Here is an 18,674-nt window from a genome sequence, read left to right on the forward strand (position 1 = left end):
TCATAACCTAGACAAGTGATGAATACAGTGGGATTGTTTCAGTTAAGCGAAAATCCAGAAAGTTGGCTGATTGGAGGTTCAACAATTAGTCTAAACTGACAGTAAAGCTGCAACTGTGAGCGTGTATTGGAGGTGGTGGAGCTGGAGGGGTCACACAAACACACACACACACATGCACACACACGCACACACACACACACACACACACACAGTCAATTCATTTTTTTCTAAAGAGAAAACAGAATGGTTTAATTTGTAGAGTCGAGTGTTGTTAGTTCTTGATTACAATATCCAACATGCAAATTACATGCACCTCTTGGTACAGAATTAACACCCTGTCACTTCTTTGAGACAGTTGATCTAGATTAAATTGTTTGTGGGCATCCCGTAAGTACATGTCTGCCAGTAATTGCCCTATCTTCATTCTTACATAGATAAGTAAGGTGTCTCTTATCCAGAATAACTGGGAAATGAGAATAACTTAGTAACGAGGTCATATCTTCAAGTAAGTAGGTTACTAGTAATTGGCCTGTTCAGATTTTCTATTTTTTTCCTGATTCAGTTTTGGAAGATTGTATGTTCCCAAGAATTTATCCATTTATTCTAGGTTGTTCAATTTGTTGGCATATAATCTTTCACACTATTCTCTTCTAATGCTTTCTTTCTATGGTGACTGTTTTTTTCCTCATCATTCATTTCTGATTTTATTTATTTGCGTTAACTTTCTTCTTCTTTTTGGAAAGGGTTTATTTGAATGATGTTTTGACACATTTGTTCTCTTTGTCATTCTGCCAGGTCAAAATGTATAATAGAGGGAGTTTTATTATGGTCATCCATAGTTGATACATTTTCCATATTGAACATGTATCATTTGTTTAAAGAAAGTTATAAAAACACCAACAAAAAGTTAAAGGTAAAATGCAGGGTGTTTGTATTCTAAGCAAATAAGAGTTTACTGTGGTTAGAAGTGAGGCTGACTGCACCTAATAATTAGGTATAATTGACAATGTTTTTTCCACAGACTGAGTTCTTGCTAAGTTTTTCATATCAGTAGCTTCAATTTTCTCCCTTTCTCTGCTTTTCATTACTATAGACACCAGAAAAAGAAATTTAACACATTTCCAAAATAGCTATTTCCAGGTAAGTCACCCAGGACACACTCCTCTGGTTTCAACATACAGGGGATCCCAGCTGAGATAAGAATAATTCTTGATGTACACCTGCAAGCTCATTCTTCCTAGATTTTATTCTGGAAGGCTCCAGCTTACACAAAATTTACAAAGTTAAGGGTACTCCAAGTACTGACAACTAATTCCTCATTGGTTTTCAACATATAGGTAATTTTTTTCTGAACATATCAAAGTGGGGGTCTTTAGCCATGAGCTCCTCTTTGACATCATCTAGTGCCCAGTTGTGATAGGTCAGCTCCAAAGCTTCTCTCTCAGTCTTGAAAGCTCCATTGGTGTCTGTGAGCATGATCATGGGAGCTCCAGTAATCTGTTCCTGAATCATTTGTGATTGGGTAGTAGAATAATCTATGCATTGAAGCCCAAGGACAGTATGGAAATATCAGAATGCAGAACTCACCCAGAATGCATCTAATGTGAGTAGCTCGATTCCTTGCTGTCAATTAGGATGAAAAGGGAGGATCAGTGGAAATAGCATCTTGCTGGTGACAAAGCCTGAAATGACAAGTTGATCCATTTACCGATAGGCATCATATGGAGTAAAAGTAGGCTGTGTATATACACAATGAAATATTACTCAGTCATGAACAATAATGAGATCTTGCCATTTGACAACATGAATGGACCTAGAGAGAATTATGCTAAGTGAAATTATGCTAAGACAGAGAAAGGCAAGTATCATATGATTTCACTTATATGTGGAATCTAAAAAACAAAACAATCTATGAAACAAGGAAACAAACAAAAGCCAGACACTTAAATACAGGAACAAATTGGTGGTCACCAGAAAGGTGGTGGGTGGGGGGATCGGCAAAATAGATAAAGGGGGTTACAAGGTACAAACTACAAGTCATAAAATAAATAAGTCACAGAAATGAAAAGTGCACCATGGGGTATATAGACAATAATATTGTAGTAACGTTGTGTGGTAACACGTGATGAGTACACTTACTGTGGTGAGCTTTGGTAATGTGTAGAATTCTCAAATCAATATGTTGCATGCCTAAAACTAATATAATATCGTATGTTAATTATACTTCAAAGAATAGAAAAATAATAAATAAAGGAATCATAGGAATGGCATTTGTTACATTACCTTTCATTGTGTGTGAGCATAGTGGGATAAATAAGAGGAGAAGCGGGAACTATCTTTTTACCTTTTTTTAGTATTTTGAAAATTCCATCCTCAGAGTTGTGCAAGGCCCTACCATCACCTTAATTTTCAACCTTAATCATTCTGAATTTTCAGAAACTCAGGTTTTTATTGTTTTATTTTTTTTTTAATTTTTTTTCAACGTTTTTTATTTATTTTTGGGACAGAGAGAGACAGAGCATGAACGGGGGAGGGGCAGAGAGAGAGGGAGACACAGAATCGGAAACAGGCTCCAGGCTCTGAGCCATCAGCCCAGAGCCCGACGCGGGGCTCGAACTCACGGACCGCGAGATCGTGACCTGGCTGAAGTCGGACGCTTAACCGACTGCGCCACCCAGGCGCCCCAGGTTTTTATTGTTTTAAATCACCAGGTTGTGGTGTTTACTATAGAAGCCCATGGAAACCGATACAATTCCTTAGGTTTTTATTTTTCTTTCTGGATTTGTTAATCTGCTGTGATTAACAATAAGGCCATATCTTATGATATAAGCAGCAGTAGAATATACTGGTTAGATGTATTTGCTCAGGAGCCACACAGGCTGTGTTCAAATCTAAGCCTTGAAACTTGCTAGACCTGCCCTTTCTGTGGATCAGTTCCCTGATATTTAATGTCGGGAAACAATAGCTCTTTCTCATAGGTTCTTCTGAGAATTAATGAGTAAATGTAGGTTTAGTATGTACAACAGTATGGGGCAAGTGAATGACAATAATATTAATCATTTTTATCATTAATACCATATCACAATGGACCATTAAAGTTTCCACTGCCATGTTTATCGTTTTGTGAATGCATATTGTGTGGCATTCAGTGACCATCATAATATGATGTTTGTCATAAAAACCAGTTTGTGAAGCTGTAAGTAGAATATTATCTCCTTTCTCTTCTCAAATACAGTTACATTTGCATAGGAAATTTTCTGACAAAAATATATATTAAAATGAAAACAGTGCTTATCTATGACTAATAGACTTTAAAGATTTTGAATGATTTTTCCTTCCTGTCTTTTCAATTTTTACTGACAACAAAAGCACCTGGGTTTAGACGTGAGAAATAATGAGTAAAAAAAAAATCTTCCCAGCTGTTCCCATAGGAATGTGAGTCTGAGTCAGATGTAGGATATCCCTAAAGCTAAGGAATTAGGTAATGACGTGGTCACAACATTAAGTTCTGAAACTACCACATGACAGTCTCAAATGTGGCTTCAGGGACAAAACAGATGCCAATGGATGGACAAGTCTGTCTCTCAAACCATACATTCTGCAGTTTTATGATGCCTCCACTCCCAAGGATTTAGTGAAGGTCATGAGAGGAAATCACACAACATGCTTCTCTTGTTCTCTCCAAATAAAGCCCCTTAAACTGAAAGAAGGCTCACAGGTCACTTAACCAAGCAGGGAACCCACAGAGGAGGGAATAGGAGGAGGGTGCATGAGACTGCCTAGCACTCAGCTCCACATGTTCCAGCAGGGAGATGCTTCAACAGCGGTATTGAAGGGGAAGTTTATTCATAGGCTCCTTCAAGTTCAGGGCCCTGGGAAACCAACACATGTGAATTGAAGCATGTCTGAAGAAGCTTCCTTGTACAACTAAAACAGTAAAAGGAAAGGAAAATATAGGCGAGTCTAGCACTTGTGATACAAATCAACTCAAGTTCATCCCTAAACCAACCTAAGGATTTAGGTGTTAGTCTGGACACAGGAAAATGAACCCCCTGCAATCACTGTCATCTCTGACCAGGATGGCCCAGATTATATTCCGGATGTATAGTCCTAGGTGAATTACAATGTGAATAAAAGCCAGGAAATTACACCTGGACAAAAGGAAGATATTTCATGTTAAGGAGACAGTGAGGCACTGTTTTGGTCTAGCTGGAGCCTGGGAACTCTAAGACTGAACACAGCTGATTGAAGGGGAAAAAAAGTGACTGAACATATTATCTGATGATTCTGTTAGTGCTCTCTACAGCATATAAAGTGAGAAAGTGAATGTGTCTATGTTAAAAGCTATGAAAGAGAATACACATGGGGTTCCACAAAGCTCCAGAGAGCCCCACAAATCTCCTGGAGTTGCCCTTTTATAAAGGTGTGGGCGTGGGAGGTAAGGCAGGTAATGGCTGTCTCTGAATCCCAGCTTCCCACTTGGCAAAATGGGCACAAGAATGTTTCACCCACAGGATCACTGAGAACAGTGATATACAGAAGCAAGCCTCTGGCCCTGTGGTTATTGCAGGATTATGAATGTGTGAATTGAGGCTACTTCTTGTTCATTTTCAAGTTTGTTATTGGGAAATCAAAAAGGAAAAATAAAGAAAAAGGCCCTGGTGAGTAGCCCATTATAACATGTGGTTGTTATGACCAGGTCTTAATTGTATCAGTATTATTATCAGTAGTCATGGGCCTGACTTGGTGGGGGCACATAGTTACTTCAGTAAAACATAATGATTGGTGGATCTATTTCTCCTTGTTTCATTCTTCATATGGGAGATCTCCTGTCAGGTGCCTAAAGCAGGCAGATTCTTGGGATCTGTGTCTTGATGGCTCCTGAAGCTTCTACTCCAGATTTAAGGGCAGCAGTCCTCAGGATTCCCCAACACTTCATATTCCTAGTGGGATATGATCCCTTGCACAAGGAAGTTCATAGAGCTGTACATAAGCATGTTTTGGAATAGTTCCTGTGAGTTTCACATACTAGCCTATAAGTAGGGAAGTTCTTTTGATCTCATTGTGGGAAAAAGGTTTAGCAGGTGGACTTTCATTTTATCAGCAGCTACATGTTGTGTAGTAGCCCTGAGTCCGATCCTAGAGAAGTTCTCTTTTTTTTAAACAAGTTTTTTTTTTAAGGTTGTTTGTTTGTTTGGAGAGAGAGCACGAGTGGAGGAGGGGCAGAGAGAGAGGGGGAGAGAAAGAACCCCAACCAGTCTCCATGCTGTCAGCATGTGGGGCTCAATCTCGTGAACCTTGAGATCATGACCTGAGCTGAAATCAAGAGTTGGACACTTAACTGACTGAGCCACCCGGGCGCCCCAAGAAGTTCTCTTTTGTCTGAAAGCAATGAATGTCTCCACTTGATAAGAACTTGATCTTTCACATGTATTTGAAATAAATACACATATATTTTTGTGACTGCATAAATAGCAATTAAAGAATCCTACGTTTTCTCTCAGAAAGATGGGGAACTATGACTTAGAAGAGTTCTTATGTAACATGGATTCTTTCCTTATAACCATAGTAAATTTATTTTATGATGAAAAATTTCAAGAGCCTAAATTTTTGCAAGTGTTAGCTGAAATCATCTGTTACTTGATAGTTATATATCATTAGCATTATATTTTCTGGATATCACATTTTAGGTCTCTAGTCGCCCATGATTCACTCCCTCTTAATGTCCTGTTCCAAACAACCACTGATCACTTGCCAATTCATTAGCTTTGATTTCCTATAGTTTTACATAAGTGGAATTATACAGGTTGAATTATATTTTCATCTGGCTTGTAACATTCACTTATTTACTTATAGATCTAAATTGCGTTTTATTTGAAATGAATATATGAAACATTATTTATGAATACTTGAGAAACACTTTCTTGTATATCTAAACCTTATATCTGCTAGAAGAAGACTTGTGTTTGGGAATCATGTACATTACTAATGCTTTTGTGAATCACCATATTATCCATTTCATATACACTGAAGTAGAGAAATATACAGATTTAGCTTCAGATTTAGAATTACAGTATTTATTAGATGTATATAACAACTTGGGGTCAATACACCATCCTCAAAAGGAACGATAAAACCATTAGTATTATTTTCCTTTTGTAAAATGAAATTTTGTGCTTTGATGTTCATAATAGCCAAAGGACACGGGTTGTTTTTGTTCCCTACATATATATTTAACTGCAAGAGTAGGAAGTCTAGTAGGAAAATAATCACATGAATATTTTTCACTGCAGGAAGGTATGTTATAGGTATTTCAAGTAACATATGACTTTAGATGTAATTTTCTTGTTTATATAATGGCTGATATGTATGTAAATCTCCTACTTAAAGAATAATTTTATAGATTGTTTTTTTTAAATTTTTTAAATGTTTATTTTTGAAACAGAGAGAGACAGAGCACGAGCGGGGGAGGGGCAGAGAGAGAGAGAGAGAGAGAGAGAGAGAATCCAAAGCAGGCTCCAGGCTCTGAGCTGTCAGCACACAGCCTGACGTGGGGCTCGAACTGGTCAACCGCGAGATCATGACCCGAGCCCAATTTGGGCGCTCAACCGACTGAGCCACCCAGTCGCCCCAATAGATTGTTTTTTCAGTGTGTAATTTTAATGGTCTATAGCAGAAACTATTATTAGCTACTGTAGATTAGTTTTTCTGTTAGGTTTTTTTTTTAGACCAGAATTCACAAAAATGCATTTTACATCTTAGTGCTAACATATATGTTTATAGATGAAACCAATAAATAATACCTCCTACCCTGCATATATTTTGTTCCATTTATCTTTAAACCATCCTTTGGCTGGCTAATAAAAGTAATGGTAATGTCTACAAAATTGATTTTACAACCCACTAATGGATTGTATTTTCAGTGGGTTAATGGCCAAGACAGAGGTCAGAGTTCAGTAGTTGCTAATTGATGGACCTTGTCTTCCTCCACTTACAATGTGGGACTGGTGGTGTAGAGACATCTTTGATAAGGACACTTAATCCTCCATGACCTAATCACGTCCCAAAGACTTCATCGCCAAATACCATCACATTGGGGATTAGTTTCAACATATGAATTTTGGAGGCACACAAACATTCAATCTATAGCGTGGTGTTTCATCTATTTCTCCTTACAGTTCTATCATTTGCTGTCTCAAGTTATTCGATGTTGTTTTGTCAGGCAAATACATACAGAGATTGTTATATATTCTTGGGGAAATGACCCTTTATCATTATGCAATACCCCTTTTAACCTTGATAAATTTCCTTACTTGAAAGTCTTCTCTGTTTGAGATTAATATAACTACTCCAACTTTCTTTTGATTAGTGTTACTTTAATTTATCTTTCTCAATGCCTTTTCTTTTACTCTATATGTATCTTTATATTTAAAGTGGGTTTCCTGTAGGCAACATATAGTGGGGTCTTGGTATTTGATCTGCTATGACATCTCTTTTATTTTATTTTTTTTTCAATATATGAAGTTTATTGCCAAATTGGTTTCCATACAACACCCAGTGCTCATCTCAAAAGGTGCCCTCCTCAATACCCATCAGTCACCCTCCCCTCCCTCCCACCCCCATCAACCCTCAGTTTGTTCTCAGTTTTTAAGAGTCTCTTATGCTTTGGCTCTCTCCCACTCTAACCTATTTTTTCCTTCCCCTCCCACATGGGTTTCTGTTAAGTTTCTCAGGATCCACAGAAGAGTGAAACCATATGGTATCTGTCTTTCTCTGTATGGCTTATTTCACTTAGCATCACACTCTCCAGTTCCATCCACGTTGCTACAAAGGGCCATATTTCATTCTTTCTCATTGCCACGTAGTACTCCATCGTGTATATAAACCACATCTTCTTTATCCATTCATCAGTTGATGGACATTTAGGCTCTTTCCATAATTGGGCTATTGTTGAGAGTGCTGCTATAAACATTGGGGTACAAGTGCCCCTATGCATCAGTACTCCTGTATCCCTTGGGTAAATTCCTAACAGTGCTATTGCTGGGTCATAGGGTAGGTCTATTTTTAATTTTTTGAGGAACCTCCACACTGTTTTCCAGAGCGGCTGCACCAATTTTCATTCCCACCAACAGCGCAAGAGGGTTCCTGTTTCTCCACATCCTCGCCAGCATCTATAGTCGCCTGATTTGTTCATTTTGGCCACTCTGACTGGCGTGAGGTGATATCTGAGTGTGGTTTTGATTTGTATTTCCTTGATAAGGAGCGACGTTGAGCATCTTTTCATGTGCCTGTTGCCCATCTGGATGTCTTCTTTAGAGAAGTGTCTATTCATGTTTTCTGCCCATTTCTTCACTGGGTTATTTGTTTTACGGGTGTGGAGTTTGGTGAGCTCTTTATAGATTTTGGATACTAGCCCTTTGTCCGATATGTCATTTGCAAATATCTTTTCCCATTCCGTTGGTTGCCTTTTAGTTTTGTTGGTTGTTTCCTTTGCTGTGCAGAAGCTTTTTATCTTCATAAGGTCCCAGTAATTCACTTTTGCTTTTAACTCCCTTGCCATTGGGGATGTGTCGAGTAAGAGATTGCTACGGCTGAGGTCAGAGAGGTCTTTTCCTGCTTTCTCCTCTAGGGTTTTGATGGTTTCTTGTCTCACATTCAGGTCCTTTATCCATTTTGAGTTTATTTTTGTGAATGGTGTGAGAAAGTGGTCTAGGTTCAACCTTCTGCATGTTGCTGTCCAGTTCTCCCAGCACCATTTGTTAAAGAGACTGTCTTTTTTCCATTGGATGTTCTTTCCTGCTTTGCCAAAGATGAGTTGGCCATATGTTTGTGGGTCTAGTTCTGGGGTGTCTATTCTATTCCATTGGTCTGTGTGTCTGTTTTTGTGCCAATACCATGCTGTCTTGATGATGACAGCTTTGTAGTCGAGGCTAAAGTCTGGGATTGTGATGCCTCCTGCTTTGGTCTTCTTCTTCAAAATTCCTTTGGCTATTCGGGGCCTTTTGTGGTTCCATATGAATTTTAGGATTGCTTGTTCTAGTTTCGAGAAGAATGCTGGTGCAATTTTGATTGGGATTGCATTGAATGTGTAGATAGCTTTGGGTAGTATTGACATTTTGACAATATTTATTTTTCCAATCCATGAGCAGGGAATGTCTTTCCATTTCTTTAAATCTTCTTCAATTACCTTCATAAGCTTTCTATAGTTTTCAGCATACAGATCCTTTACATCTTTGGTTAGATTTATTCCTAGGTATTTTATGCTTCTTGGTGCAATTGTGAATGGGATCAGTTTCTTTATTTGTCTTTCTGTTGCTTCATTGTTAGTGTATAAGAATGCAACTGATTTCTGTACATTGATTTTGTATCCTGCAACTTTGCTGAATTCATGTATCAGTTCTAGCAGACTTTTGGTGGAGTCTATCGGATTTTCCATGTATAATATCATGTCATCTGCAAAAAGCGAAAGCTTGACTTCATCTTTGCCAATTTTGATGCCTTTGGTTTCCTTTTGTTGTCTGATTGCTGATGCTAGAACTTCCAGCACTATGTTAAACAGCAGCGGTGAGAGTGGGCATCCCTGTCGTGTTCCTGACCTCAGGGAAAAAGCTCTCAGTTTTTCCCCATTGAGGATGATGTTAGCTGTGGGCTTTTCATAAATGGCTTTGATGAAGTTTAAGTATGTTCCTTCTATCCCGACTTTCTCAAGGGTTTTTATTAAGAAAGGGTGCTGGATTTTGTCAAAGGCCTTTTCTGCATTGATTGACAGGATCATATGGTTCTTCTCTTTTCTTTTATTAATGTGATGTATCACGTTGATTGATTGGCGAATGTTGAACTAGCCCTGCATGCCAGGAATGAATCTCACTTGATCATGGTGAATAATTCTTTTTATATGCTGTTGAATTCGATTTGCTAGTATCTTATTGAGAATTTTTGCATCCATATTCATCAGGGATATTGGCCTGTAGTTCTTTTTTTTTACTGGGTCTCTGTCTGGTTTAGGAATCAAAGTAATACTGGCTTCCTAGAATGAGTCTGGAAGTTTTCCTTCTCTTTCTATTTCTTGGAATAGCTTGAGAAGGATAGGTATTATCTCTGCTTTAAACGTCTGGTAGAAGTCCCCTGGGAAGCCATCTGGTCCTGGACTCTTATTTGTTGGGGGATTTTTGATGACTGATTCAATTTCTTCGCTGGTTATGGGTCTGTTCAAGCTTTCTATTTCCTCCTGATTGAGTTTTGGAAGAGTGTGGGTGTTTAGGAATTTGTCCATTTCTTCTAGGTTGTCCAATTTGTTGGCATATAATTTTTCATAGTATTCCCTGATAATTGTTTGGTCTCTGAGGGATTGGTTGTGATACTTCCATTTTCATTCATGATTTTATCTATTTGGGTCATCTCCCTTTTCTTTTTGAGAAGCCTGGCTAGAGGTTTGTCAATTTTGTTTATTTTTTCAAAAAAACAACTCTTGGTTTCGTTGATCTGCTCTACAGTTTTTTTTAGATTCTATATTGTTTATTTCTGCTCTGATCTTTATTATTTCTCTTCTTCTGCTGGGTTTAGGCTGCTTTTGCTGTTCTGCTTCTATTTCCTTTAGGTGTGCTGTTAGATTTTGTATTTGGGATTTTTCTTGTTTCTTGAGATAGGCCTGGATTGCGATGTATTTTCCACACAGGACTGCATTCGCTGCATCCCAAACTGTTTGGATTGTTGTATTTTCATTTTCGTTTGTTTCCATATATTTTTTAATTTCTTCTCTAATTGCCTGGCTGACCCATTCATTCTTTAGTAGGGTGTTCTTTAACCTTCATGCTTTTGGAAGTTTTCCAGACTTTTTCCTGTGGTTGATTTCAAGCTTCATAGCATTGTGGTCTGAAAGTATGCATGGTATAATTTCAATTCTTGTAAACTTATGAAGGGCTGTTTTGTGACCCAGTATATGATCTATCTTGGAGAATGTTCCATGTGCACTAGAGAAGAAAGTATATTCTGTTGCTTTGGGATGCAGAGGTCTAAATATATCTCTCAAGCCCATCTGATCCAATGTGCCATTCAGGGCCCTTGTTTCTTTATTGCCCATGTGTCTAGATGATCTATCCATTTCTGTAAGTGGAGTGTAAAGTCCCCTGCAATTACCACATTCTTCTCAATAAGGTTGCTTATGTTTATGAGTAATTGTTTTATATATTTGGGGGCTCCGGTATTCGGCGCATAGACATTTATAATTGTTAGCTCTTCCTGGTGGATAGGCCCTGTAATTATATAATGCCCTTCTTCCTCTCTTGTTACAGCCTTTAATTTAAAGTCTGGTTTGTCTGATATAAGTATGGCTACTCCAGCTTTCTTTTGGCTTCCAGTAGCATGATAAATATTTCTCCATCCCCTCACTCTCAATCTAAAGGTGTCCTCAGATCTAAAATGAGTCTCTTGTAGACAGCAAATAGATAGGTCTTGTTTTTTTATCCATTTTGATACCCTATGTCTTTTGGTTGGCGCATTTAATCCGTTTACATTCAGTGTTATTATAGAAAGATACGGGTTTAGAGTCATTGTGATGTCTGTAAGATTTATGCTTGTAGTGATGTCTCTGGTATTTTGTCTCACAGGATCCCCCTTAGGATCTCTTGTAGGGCTGGTTTAGTGGTGACAAATTCCTTCAGTTTTTGTTTGTTTGGGAAGACCTTTATCTCTCCTTCTATTCTAAATGACACACTTGCTGGATAAAGGATTCTCGGCTGCATATTTTTTCTGTTCAGCACATTAAAGATCTCGTGCCAATCCTTTCTGGCCTGCCAAGTTTCGAAAAAGAGATCAGTCACGAGTCTTATAGGTCTCCCTTTATATGTGAAGGCACGTTTATCCCTTGCTGCTTTCAGAATTTTCTCTTTATCCTTGTATTTTGCCAGGTTCAGTATGATATGTCTTGCAGAAGATCGATTCAAGTTACGTCTGAAGGGAGTTCTCTGTGCCTCTTGGATTTCAATGCCTTTTTCCTTCCCCAGTTCGGGCAAGTTCTCAGCTATTATTTCTTCAAGTACCCCTTCGGCACCTTTCCCTCTCTCTTCCTCCTCTGGGATAACAATTATGCATATATTATTTCTTTTTAGTGTATCACTTAGTTCTCTAATTTTCCCCTCATACTCCTGGATTTTTTTATCTCTCTTTTTCTCAGCTTCCTCTTTTTCCATAACTTTATCTTCTAGTTCACCTATTCTCTCCTCTGCCTCTTCAATCCGAGCCGTCGTCGTTTCCATTTTGTTTTGCATTTCGTTTAAAGCGTTTTTCAGCTCCTCGTGACTGTTCCTTAGTCCCTTGATCTCTGTAGCAAGAGATTCTCTGCTGTCCTCTATACTGTTTTCCAGCCCAGCGATTAATTTTATGACTATTATTCTAAATTCACTTTCTGTTACATTATTTAAATCCTTTTTGATCAGCTCATTAGCTGTTGTTATTTCCTGGAGATTCTTCTGAGGGGAATTCTTCCGCTTGGTCATTTTGGATAGTCCCTGGTGTGGTGAGGACCTGCAGGGCACTTCCCCTGTGCTGTGGTGTATAACTGGAGTTGGTGGGCGGGGCCGCAGTCAGTCCTGATGTCTGCCCCCAGCCCACCGCTGGGGCCACAGTCAGACTGGTGTGTGCCTTCTCTTCCCCTCTCCTAGGGGCGGGATTCACTGTGGGGTGGCGTGGCCGGTCTGGGTTACTTGCACACTGCCAGGCTTATGGTGCTGGGGATCTGGCGTATTAGCTGGGGTGGGTAGGCAAGGTGCACAGGGGCAGGAGGGGCAGGCTTAGCTCACTTCTCCTTAGGTGATCCACTTCAGGAGGGGCCCTGTGGCAGCAGGAGGGAGTCAGACCCACTGCCGGAGGGGTGGCTCCGCAGAAGCACAGCGTTGGGTGTTTGCGGGGAGCGAGCAAGTTCCCTGGCAGGTGTTGCATCCATGCAACTCCTGAAACAGAATGCTATGGGCACCAGTGACAGTTGCAACAAAGTTTATTACAATGAGACGCAAGGTCGACTGATCGGGACCAACACTCTTGATAAGAGTGTGGCCCCGAACAGCCGGGGTACAGATTTTAAAGCTGATCACATCGTTTTATCATTATCTGGGAACAGAACAGATAAACAGTTCCCAGATGAGTTAGAAACAGTTGCCAGATGAGTCAGAAACAGTTATTGAATGAGGTGATTATTTTAGACTTTCTGCCGCTAAGTTGCAACCAGTGGATCTCCTTGACCTTGTCTCTGATGCTCTTTTTTGAGCTTTTGTTTCCTTCATTGGTAAAGCCTGATTCACAAGAGTATGAAGCATGATTTACAAGAGTAAAAGCAAGGTTGTTATCTTTTGACCTTCAGTGTCAGAACAACGTTGTTATCTTTCAAGCTAAGCTTTAGCCCTACAGTACAATTTAACCCTTACACAGGAACTGGTTCCCTTTGGGATTTTGGCTGGGGGATGGGCGAGGGAGATGGCGCTGGCAAGCACCTTTCTTCCCCGCCAAACTGAGCTGTGTCATCCCGGGGCTCAGCAGCTCTCCCTCCCTTTGTCCTCCAGCCTTCCTGCTTTCCGAGCAGAGCTGTTAACTTATGACCTTCCAGATGCTAAGTCGCGTTTGCTGTCAGAACACACTCCGTCCGTCCGGCCCCTCCACTTTTGCAAGCCAGACTCGGGGGCTCTGCTTGGCTGGCAGGCTGCCCCTCCGCCCCGGCTCCATGCCGCCAGTCCGTGCAGCATGCACCGCCTCTCTGCCCATCCTACCCTCTTCCGTGGGCCTCTCATCTGTGCTTGGCTCCGGAGACTCCATTCTGCTAGTCTTCTGGCGGTTTTCTGGGTTAGTTAGGCAGGTGTAGGTGGAATCTAAGTGATCAGCAGGATGCGTAGTGAGCCCAGCGTCCTCCTACGCCGCCATCTTCCCGCAATTGCACAATGTTAATTTAATAACAATGAGGTTCTTGGGTGTTGATCTCTCTTTAACTGTTTGAAAATGTATTGTATTGAGTTTGGGGGGATTATTCACTCTGGATCTATCCATGTTGTTGCAAATGACAAGATTCATTCCTTTTTATGTCAGAATAATATATCACTGTATATATATCTTCTTTATCCATTCATCTATTAATGGACACTGGGGCTGATTCCATAATTTGGCTCTTGTAAATCATGCTGCTATAAACATAGGGGTGTCATGTATGCCTTCGAATTAGTATTTTTGTATTCTTTGGGTAAATACCCAGTAGTGTGATTACTGGATCGTAATGTAGTTCTAATTTTAATTTTTTGAGGAACCTCCATACTGTCTCCCCAGTGGCGGCACCAGTTTCCATTCCCACCAACAGTGCACCACTCTTCCCTTTCCTCCAGATCCTCGCCAACACTTGTTTTTCGTGTTTTTGATTTTAGCCATTGTGACAGATACAAGGTGATATCTCCCTGTGGTTTTGATTTGCATCTATCTCAGGATAAGTGATGATGAACATCTTTTCATGTGTCTGTTCTCCATCTGTATCTCTACTTTGGAGAAATGTCTGTTCATGTCTTCTTCCCATTTTTAATTGGATTATTTGTTTTTCTGGGTATTGAGTTGTATCAGTTCTTTATATGTTTTAAATACTAACCCTTTATCAGATATGTCATTTGCAAATATCTTCTCCCATTTAGTAGGGTATCCTTTAGATTTAAGTTTGTTTGTTATTTCCTTCACTGGGCAGAAGCTTTTTATTTTGCTATAGTCCCATAGTTTATGTTTGCTTTTGTTTCCATTGCCTCAGGAGACATATCTAAAAAGATTTTGTTATGGCCAATTGTTGTAGAAATTACTATCTGTGCTCTAAGGTTTTAATGGACACACAATCTCACATTTAGGTCCTTAATCCATTTTGAGTTCATTTTTGGGTGTGCTGTAAGAAATTGGATTCATTCCACAAATAAAGATCAAGAAAGTGATCCAGTTTCATTCGTTCCCATATTGGTGTCCAGTTTTCCCAACCCCATTTGTTGAAAAGACTACCTTTTTTTCATTTCACATTCTTGCTTCTTTTGTCAAAGATTAATTGACTGTACATATTTCTGGGCTCTCTATTCTATCCATTGATTTATGTGTCTATTTTTATGCAAGTACAATACTGTTTTGATTACTACAGCTTTGTAGTAGAACTTGAAGTTGAGAATTGTGATACTTCCCACTTGTTTGCCATTTTAAAGGTTGTTTTGGCTATTTAAGATCTTTCATGGATCCATACAAATTTTAAAATTTTTTGTTCTAGTTCTGTGAAAAATCTGTTGGTGTTTTAACATACATTGCATTGAATCTGAAGATTGCTTTGGATAGTATACATATTTTTAAACAATATTTGTTCTTCCAATCCATGAGCATGGGATATATTTCCATTTGTGTTGTCTTCAGTTTCTTTCATCAATATATTACAGTTTTCAAGTACAAGACTTTCACCTCTTTTGTTAAGTTCATTCCTAGGTTATATTTTTTTTAACTTTTGGTGCAATTATAAATGGGCTGTTTTCTTAATTTCTTTTTCTGCTGCTTCATTATTAGTGTCTAAAAATGCAATGGATTTAAGAAATAAAAAATTAAAAAGCAATGGATTTTTGTATATTGATTTTTTATCCTATGACTTTACTGAATTCATTTATCAGGTCTAGTAGGTTTTTGGTGGAGTCTTTAGGACTTTCTAAATATAGAATCATGTCATCTGCAAATAAGGAAAAGGTTACCTCTTCTTTACCAATTTGGATGCATTTTCTTCCTTTTTCTTGTCTGATTTCTGTGGCTAGGACTTCTAGTACTATGCTGAATACAAGTGACATCCTTGTCATGTTGCTGACTTTAGGGGTAAAACTCAGATTTTGACCAGGGAGTGTTAGCTGTGGGGTTTGCATTTAAGGACTTTATTATGTTGAGGTATGTTCCCTCTAAACCTATTTTGTTGAGGATTGTTGTTATCATGAATAGATGTTGTACAAGGGCCAATTTTACAACCATCTCTTTGCCACGTGCGCAGATCAGGAATGTTGAAGCAATCGTTCAAATGGAGACAAATATTTCCCCAAGAAGAAAACATTTTCTTGTGACATAACAGAATTCAATTGCTTGGGTATGGATTTCACTGTTTAGCACTGAAATCAGTTACACAAAAGGTGGAGTTGTAAAATACCTTCCGTAGAGTCAGAGTCAGATCATGAGAAGGCTGCTTTAGAAAATGTGCTTTCAAATGAAGGGCACACTTTCTCCAACATATCTCATACTTTTGCTTCACTGAAAAGGGTTTTGCAAAAATAGTTTGTGCATATTAGCAGTAATTTTCCATCACGACTTCAGTATCTGATACATTCTCATTTTTACCTCTTTTTAAAGGAAACAAAGTATGAAATAAAATGGTGTGAAGTTATAGTGTTTCAACCTATGCCATGTTTAAATACATTGTGTAAAAACATTGTCTAATATACCACATTTATAAAATGCAATGCTGGTGATATCTAATGGTGGACTCATGGAGGAACTCTTTTGCACTTTCCTGAGTGTGCAGTGAAGAGTTTCTCTTTACCATGGAAATCATAATGCTAGACTTTCTTTTGGGAAAGATCCATTAAAAATAATCTACAAAATATGTATACATGAATCAAAACTGATACAAATATGTGTTCAACTTAATAAAGCTTGGGTGACAAGAGATAAACTGTCTTTATCAAACAGTTTCAAATAATGTATATATATATATATACCCTGACTCAGTGAAGTAAACCGTAATTTTTACCCCCACCCCCGATAATAAGGCTGAGTTAGTGACTTCTAAAGAATAGATTAGGTGAATGAAAGGTCCTTACTTTACACTGGAGAAACTAGACACACACCAGCTTAACTCTGTGATGAGGGTCAGCATCTGCAGTGACCCAGTGATGTCACCTGGGTATCATGTCCTCCTACATATGAGGTGACCAGAAGGACACTGTGGTATTCTTTCTCAAAATCCAAAACCACAGTATAATGAGGAGAAAAATAACAGAAAAAACACCTGCATTCCTCAACACTATCAAGGGCATGAAATCAGTCTGGCAGTTCTTCAAAAGGTTCAACAGAGAGTTACCATAGCCCTCAGAAATTCCACTTCAAAGGTACACAGCCAGAATAAATGGCAACATATGTCTACATAAAAAACCAGTGTATGAATGTATATATAGCATCACATTCATAACAGTCAAAAGTGGAAACAAAAATTTCCACCAGCTAATAAGTGGATTTTGTAAATGGGGTATATTATTTGGCGATAAAAGGAATGAAGTACTGATACACGCTGACTTCCAGCAAGCTCTGTATGGTGCGTTTGGGTCACAGCCCCTCCTTCCTACTTTCCTGTTCAGAAGTGTTTACACTGCAATTTAGGCCTTGTCACAAGATGACACTGAAGTACCACCATCACAAACTCTCTCAAGAAGCACGTGAAAAGAGTAAAAAAGTAATAGCTTCCCTAAGGCCCTGGATTTGAACTTATGTTTGTAATATTGTCTGAGAAAAACTGCTGTAAAAAGACTGTGAAACATATTTCCAGGGCCTGCTAACAGTGAAACACCAGGTGGCAGTGGCTCACCTTAGCAGTCAATGGCTTATTTGCAAAGGGCTTACAGGGCAGAACAAGGGGTAGGTGACAAGATGGGTTATCAGAGCAAGGTCTGGGTGGCTGTGTCCTGTGTCATGGACAGGGGATTGCAGAGAGTGGGAAAAGGCCTTGGCAGCCTATACAAGGATGGGATACTAGACGGTGAAAGTCCAGTCTCTAGTAGGGACACTTTATAGTCCACACTGACATCAGCTGACAGTGATGAAGGAGGAGATACATGCATGAATGAACACAATGTATTGGGAGTCAACCATAAATGTAACTGCTTTTACATAAGAAATTTCATACATAATTTATATAATTGGTATCAAATGGTAAGCCAACAATTTAATGATTTGTTTTTTTTACTTTTTAATGTGTATTCCTTTTAATTAAAAAAGAACAAGAAAAATGTAGATGAACGTGATGTCATCTGATGGTCAGATCCAGGATGGCAGCTATGAGAGTCTCAGACAAGGAGACTTTACAAAGTTGACAGAGGATAGAGGTTGGGAGCTTCACTTCATGGAATCGGCCAGTTTTCTGGATTTTTACTTAACTGGAGCAATCCTTCTGTGTGCACCACTTTTCAAAGATATGTTAAAAACTCATGTTTTATGATATCTAAATCTGAGATAAGAGTTCCAGCTCTAGTGTTATGTGAGAGTAAAATATCCACTGTGAGTGTGTATCACATGTGGTAGAGCTGGAGATGACATAGAAACACACACACAGAGCCAATTCACATTTTTAAGAAAAAGCTTGATGGCTCAATTTGCAGAGTTGAGTTGTTCTTGATTATAGCATTCAACACACAAATAACATTCACCTCATTTTAGGTAAAAGCCATCCTGCCACTTCCATGAGACACTTGATCCTGTTGGAATTATTCCTGGGAGACTCCTAATGATGTCCTCCATCAATTGTCCTCTTTCCCTTCTTACACAGATATCCTGTTGGAATTATTCCTGAGTCTCTTAACTATATCCTCCAGAAATTGTCCTCTCTCCCTTCTTACTCAGGTATGTAAACTCTCTTTATCCAGAATAACTGGAAAATGAAGTCA

At 38.9% G+C, this 18,674-nt stretch overlaps 1 pseudogene; it reads right to left on the reverse strand.

Moving 5' to 3' along the window:
- Nucleotides 1–1,326: 1,326 nt before the first annotated feature.
- LOC116737889 lies at nucleotides 1,327–13,908 on the reverse strand (annotated as a pseudogene).
- Between the last annotated feature and the right edge of the window lie 4,766 nt (nucleotides 13,909–18,674).

The sequence above is a fragment of the Lynx canadensis genome, chromosome X (assembly GCF_007474595.2).
Source record: "Lynx canadensis isolate LIC74 chromosome X, mLynCan4.pri.v2, whole genome shotgun sequence".
Lineage (NCBI taxonomy): Eukaryota > Metazoa > Chordata > Mammalia > Carnivora > Felidae > Lynx > Lynx canadensis.